Raw genomic sequence first — 7500 nt, forward strand, 5'->3', positions numbered from 1 at the left:
GACGTGGTGCCCCCTCTTTGTAAATGAATCCACTCATAAATGCCTTTGCAACTTCTGTAGCATCTTTTGATTTCAATGGAATCGTAACCAGATACTTTGTCAGTGCATCTACTATTGTGAGGATGTAACGAAAACCTTCCGATTCCGGATATGGTTCCACTCTATCAATGTGGACGCGCTCAAAAGGCCTCGAAACCTCAGGATATCTTAAGAGAGGAACAGGGATATGTTCGCCTGGCTTACAGCGTAAACATATTTCGCACGAAGAACAATACTTCTTTACTAACCTTTTCATCTCTGGGAAAAAGGCAAATGTTTGTAATCTCTTTACGGTCGCTAATACGCCCCCATGCCCTGCAATAGGGATAGAATGAGCCAACCTTACAGCTGTCCTTTGATACCCTTCTGGCACCACCACTCGAAAAGATCCACATGATTTTGAATCTATTACTAAATCCTCTACAGGAAAAACCTCAATGGCCCCGCCATTATCTATAACATCATCTTCACCTTGACAATCGCATTTCTTATTCACGTCTGCATCGGTAGCATAATTCGGATCAACCTCTCCCAGGCCGGAAAGTTCTACAGGGGCCCCTGCAGCTTTCCCCGTCTTGGTCCTCCAGCGTCCCTTCAGACCCACGGTTGCCATGGAAACGATGGATCTCTTATTGCTACGTTCGACCTTCACATCCTGTCCATTTATGGACAAGGTGGTAGGTCGTGATGTCATACGACCCTTTGGGCGTCCGCAAAATCATTTCCTATCAACATCTGACAAGGCAAACCCCAGGTTTCTACTACTAAGAAATTAAATGAAGTCTTGACCTTTCCTATGTTGAGGATGATATTGGCTTCACCCTTATGACTTAGGCATGAACCATCCCCCCAATGAACAGATTTGTTAGACTGCCTAAATGGAATATTTAGTTCTAACAAATCACTATGCACGAGTGAAACCTCCGCACCAGTGTCAAACAACATGGAAACTTGCTTATCTCCAAGATAAGCATCAAATAACAACATTCCATCATTATCCCCCAGAGACAAGATTTGTACCACCCTTTTACAATCCTTAACCTGTGGAGGGACTAAGACCCCCCTCGTATTAGCTAGTTTTTTGACAATTCTTTCGGCTTCCCTTGGTCTGGACAATTTCTCGCGAAATGACCTACGTTCTCACACCTGAAGCACTTAATTACTGACTCTACTTTTACACGTGTCCCTGACACTCCCTTTAATCTTTCCTCGGACAGAAAACATCTGTCCATTGTGTAACCCTTTCTTTGACAATATTCACATGTAATCATAGCCCTGCTATGACCCCTCCCTATAGGAGTACTAGCGCTCGCTATGCGAGTATTTAATACTGGGCATTTGAAAATTCATTGTACGAAATATTTTGACCGCGCAAGAGGCAACACTCATTCACGGCCCAGCTGATTTTCAAGGTTACCGCGTGACAATTTCCCCAGGAAAATTTCCACAGCAGGCACCCGCCTTAACTCGTGGGGAGGACTGTGACGTCAGGAGGGGGGTAATGACGTTGTGCAACGTCACACCCAAAGCGAGCGACGGTCGAAAACAAGTCTTGTTGTGCCTAGTTAACGCTGACCCTAACACTTTCCGACCTCCTAGCCTCGCTCGCTACCCTTTGCTCCCCAAGTAACACAGCACAACTCCTCACTTCACTTCCCGTCACTTTACTTTACTTTCTTATACTACTTGGAATGAGATAAGTAATCGTGAACTGGGTATCTTGACCTATCATAAATGTTGCCAAGTCAAGCAAGAGAAGTTAAGTGAAATATACATTAATAGGAGTAATGACATATACCGGAATAAAACTTAACAACGTAAATGAAATTTATGCATCCAACACAAAAATCAAAACATGCTATTGATGACATAATATATCACAACCTGAAAGAGTGTGTATTATTATATATACTGTCATTCAGGAACTATATCTCTGGTACCCTGTACCTGTAAATAATTAGTTAATTTCTATTACAATCAAAAGTATAAAGCAATAGAAAAATAGGATACTGCAATTTGGGGATAATTCAGTAAACACAGTATTAGAAAACTGCTGCGCCCGGCGCCAGCTGAAACAACCAAAGAAGATTATCTGCCATCCTCCGAGGTTCACTTGTACTACCCACCCTGTGAGCTTAACGAAAACAATTTTTATCCCCATAAAAATAATCAAAGGTAGCTAAGGACAGAGGGCAAGGCATGGAAACCGCCGCTGCCGCCACTGTGGAAATCTCACCTTCTTTCATATTGAAAAAGTGTTAGACTCCCAATTTATGATTAAATGCCGCCACCACCACTGTTTTAACACAAAACAGGGAAAACATTTCCCCTTTGAAGAATTATTACTTTTACTACATAATTCCTACAAATGAAGGGATTAAGGAAACTTTGATGCATTTCCTACAATTTCCTATATTTTTATATTTACATAACTTTACTTAGAACTTATAGTTACATACTTAAAGACAATTTAAGTAAATATCAAATACAAAACAATACTGGAGATTCCTTAAGATCTAGTACATATAAAACCCTTCTCGCTTACCAATATAACCACCAAAGGTAAGCTATCCATGATGCTCCTCCTCACAGTCTTTCCTGATCGAGAGTCCACGGAGAGGTGGCCGACTGTCTCCAGGTCAGCCTTCTCAAACACATGTGCTCCGCTTGAACTTCCATATGATGCCTCAGCAACACGGAATTTTCCACGGATGTTTGTGCACATGATGGTTTCACTTCTAGAGTAACGTGGAAGATTCCAACCTTCCACATCCCTCTCCCCTCAGTTACAGCCTATCCCCAGGATGCTGTAAAATATTCGTCACAGAAACTTAACACACGCAGTGACCCTGCTCGGGAGGCAACCAGGTGCTACACCCTGCCCAAAGGTGACCTGTAGGCTATCGGAAGGCAGGAGGGCCTTACATCTCCTGTTGTGAGCTATATAGCTTACACCGATACCGAACTTGGAGTTATCTACAAGTACTGTGACACTCGGGGGAGAGGATTTCCTCTAGTCTATTTCTGTTTCTTCTGTTTCGGTGCGGATGCTGAAATTTCCTTTCGCCCAGCGATATAACATCACGCACAATTTCAACGCTATGTATAAGGTATTCATTACAGTTAATACCCACAAACACACAACATCAACACAATTTTTCTCGGCTTATTCCTCTTCAAAGAAGTCGTGACTTGGCCGCGACGTAGAAGGGCAGAATCGGCTGGACAGAAACTCCAACCTGGTTGCACCTCTCTGCAGTCCATGAGGTCCCTCTTCTCTACATACAGGTCTCTGCCCTCTGAAACAAGAAGGACAGCGGCAGAAACTTTGGTATTGATAAATGCCGTGGAGTTCAAGATTGGCCTGGGGAATGCATGAACCAGGAAAGCATCCATTTGGTGTCCTGGCAGCGGGAAGGTCAGATATACTACCAGATCACCCAAAGAACCTCCAGGCATCAATTTTACTTTTGAAGAATAATTATACATGTTCATACTCTCTTCATTAGGAGGAATTATCAGAGGTACTCCCTCTCTTGTCAGTATTTAAAATTGATAGGAGTACATCAGGAGGGATAAAACTCGGAGAAAGCTTGCCAACAGTTGCATCCCTTAACCCCCCCAAATTAAATTTTGACTCTATTCTACTCCTCGGAGAATAGCTCGGTAGTTCTCCAAGACAGAACTACACAAAAATATCTTCTCCAACCTCTTCAACTGCCTCCGCAGGTCAGCTACCACAACATCTATTTCCCCAATTGCCGCGTCCATTCTATCTATTGCCTTAGTTATTTCATTTCCCTGAATGATAACTGTTTAATAGGCTATTAGTAACCCCAGCCATTTCAATAGCTTGCTTTACCAATTTGTCGGATTCCATGATTTAGATGAGACAACTTCGAATTAACCCTGGCTACACGTTTTTCTCTTCCTTACCAAGCAGCTTCAAAATAAGCCCTGGTTATTCTTTAAAAACACATGTAACCCCAGGCTACATTTTTCTCTTACGTAAATTGTATGTTTTACTTTCAACATTATTTCCTAGCTCCTTCAAGCTTCCCAAGCTTCCTTCTTCCTCTAATTCGGCTTCAGTCTTTTCATCATTATCTACATTATGAGCCTGGCCCCTCATTAATGACATTTCTAACTTTAGCCTGTCTACATGTTCCTTACGTACCTTCCCGTCGGCAATTCTTTTAATACTGAATACTACCTCACTTATTTTTTCCATAACTCTGTATGGTCCTGTATACAACGGTTGGACTTTCTTACTTAATCCTACCTTAGGAGTAGCCTTAAGATATACCCGGTCCCCTTCCACAATAGGGGAAGGTTTGGCACTGGGTCGATCCCTTGGCCTTCTCTGAATTTCTTCTTCTATCAACTCTTTACATCTCTGAAAAACCTTTGAACCAACGACTCTGGTTTCTTGTAAATAATCTTCTACGTTATACCAGGGAGCCGCATCTTTGAAAAAGAGGATATACGGAAAATAAGGGTCTCGATGCTTTAGTGTGAAAAAAGGTGTATCTCTTATCACTCTATGGTATGCAGTATTATAGGCTAACTCTGCCATAGGTAGCATTCGAGCCCATACCGACGGTCTGTCCCAGACCATAGTACGCAAAATCTTATTTAATGTACCATTTACTCTTTCCACTTGCCCATTTGAGCTTGGGTGATATGGAGTTATGGTATGTTTACTAATCTCATATTCTTCAGTCAATATATCGAACAGTTCATTTATGAACTCCCCTCCCCCGTCAGAGATAAGCTGACGTGGTGCCCCCTCTTTGTAAATGAATCCACTCATAAATGCCTTTGCAACTTCTGTAGCATCTTTTGATTTCAATGGAATCGTAACCAGATACTTTGTCAGTGCATCTACTATTGTGAGGATGTAACGAAAGCCTTCCGATTCCGGATATGGTTCCACTCTATCAATGTGGACGCGCTCAAAAGGCCTCGAAACCTCAGGATATCTTAAGAGAGGAACAGGGATATGTTCGCCTGGCTTACAGCGTAAACATATTTCGCACGAAGAACAATACTTCTTTACTAACCTTTTCATCTCTGGGAAAAAGGCAAATGTTTGTAATCTCTTTACGGTCGCTAATACGCCCCCATGCCATGCAATAGGGATAGAATGAGCCAACCTTACAGCTGTCCTTTGATACCCTTCTGGCACCACCACTCGAAAAGATCCACATGATTTTGAATCTATTACTAAATCCTCTACAGGAAAAACCTCAATGGCCCCGCCATTATCTATAACATCATCTTCACCTTGACAATCGCATTTCTTATTCACGTCTGCATCGGTAGTATAATTCGGATCAACCTCTCCCAGGCCGGAAAGTTCTACAGGGGCCCCTGCAGCTTTCCCCGTCTTGGTCCTCCAGCGTCCCTTCAGACCCACGGTTGCCATGGAAACGATGGATCTCTTATTGCTACGTTCGACCTTCACATCCTGTCCATTTATGGACAAGGTGGTAGGTCGTGATGTCATACGACCCTGTGGGCGTCCGCAAAATCATTTCCTATCAACATCTGACAAGGCAAACCCCAGGTTTCTACTACTAAGAAATTAAATGAAGTCTTGACCTTTCCTATGTTGAGGATGATATTGGCTTCACCCTTATGACTTAGGCATGAACCATCCCCCCAATGAACAGATTTGTTAGACTGCCTAAATGGAATATCTAGTTCTTCTAACAAATCACTATGCACTAGTGAAACCTCCGCACCAGTGTCAAACAACATGGAAACTTGCTTATCTCCAAGATAAGCATCAAATAACAACATTCCATCATTATCCCCCAGAGACAAGATTTGTACCACCCTTTTACAATCCTTAACCTATGGAGGGACTAAGACCCCCCTCGTATTAGCTAGTTTTTTGACAATTCTTTCGGCTTCCCTTGGTCTGGACAATTTCTCGCGAAATGACCTACGTTCTCACACCTGAAGCACTTAATTACTGACTCTACTTTTACACGTGTCCCTGACACTCCCTTTAATTTTTCCTCGAACAGAAAACATCTGTCCATTGTGTAACCCTTTCTTTGACAATATTCACATGTAATCATAGCCCTGCTATGACCCCTCCCTATAGGAGTACTAGCGCTCGCTATGCGAGTATTTAATACTGGGCATTTGAAAAATCATTGTACGAAATATTTTGACCGCGCAAGAGGCAACACTCATTCACGGCCCAGCTGATTTTCAAGGTTACCGCGTGACAATTTCCCCAGGAAAATTTCCACAGCAGGCACCCGCCTTAACTCGTGGGGAGGACTGTGACGTCAGGAGGGGGGTAATGACGTTGTGCAACGTCACACCCAAAGCGAGCGACGGTCGAAAACAAGTCTTGTTGTGCCTAGTTAACGCTGACCCTAACACTTTCCGACCTCCTAGCCTCGCTCGCTACCCTTTGCTCCCCAAGTAACACAGCACAACTCCTCACTTCACTTCCCGTCACTTTACTTTACTTTCTTATACTACTTAGAATGAGATAAGTAATCGTGAACTGGGTATCTTGACCTATCATAAATGTTGCCAAGTCAAGCAAGAGAAGTTAAGTGAAATATACATTAATATGAGTAATGACATATACCGGAATAAAACTTAACAACGTAAATGAAATTTATGCATCCAACACAAAAATCAAAACATGCTATTGATGACATAATATATCACAACCTGAAAGAGTGTGTATTATTATATATACTGTCATTCAGGAACTATATCTCTGGTACCCTGTACCTGTAAATAATTAGTTAATTTCTATTACAATCAAAAGTATAAAGCAATAGAAAAATAGGATACTGCAATTTGGGGATAATTCAGTAAACACAGTATTAGAAAACTGCTGCGCCCGGCGCCAGCTGAAACAACCAAAGAAGATTATCTGCCATCCTCCGAGGTTCACTTGTACTACCCACCCTGTGAGTTTAACGAAAACAATTTTTATCCCCATAAAAATAATCAAAGGTAGCTAAGGACAGAGGGCAAGGCATGGAAACCGCCGCTGCCGCCACTGGAAATCTCACCTTTCATATTGAAAAAGTGTTAGATTCCCAATTTATGATTAAATGCCGCCACCACCACTGTTTTAACACAAAACAGGGAAAACATTTCCCCTTTGAAGAATTATTACTTCTACTACATAATTCCTACAAATGAAGGGATTAAGGAAACTTTGATGCATTTCCTATAATTTCCTATATTTTTATATTTACATAACTTTACTTAGAACTTATAGTTACATACTTAAAGACAATTTAAGTAAATATCAAATACAAAACAATACTGGAGATTCCTTAAGATCTAGTACATATAAAACCCTTCTCGCTTACTAATATAACCACCAAAGGTAAGCTATCCATGATGCTTCTCCTAACAGTCTTTCCTGATCGAGAGTCCACGGAGAGGTGGCCGACTGTCTCCAGGTCAGCCTTC

The sequence above is a fragment of the Penaeus japonicus genome, unplaced genomic scaffold, assembly GCF_977035675.1.
Source record: "Penaeus japonicus unplaced genomic scaffold, GWHDUDI00000001_assembly GWHDUDI00000041, whole genome shotgun sequence".
Classification (NCBI taxonomy): domain Eukaryota; kingdom Metazoa; phylum Arthropoda; class Malacostraca; order Decapoda; family Penaeidae; genus Penaeus; species Penaeus japonicus.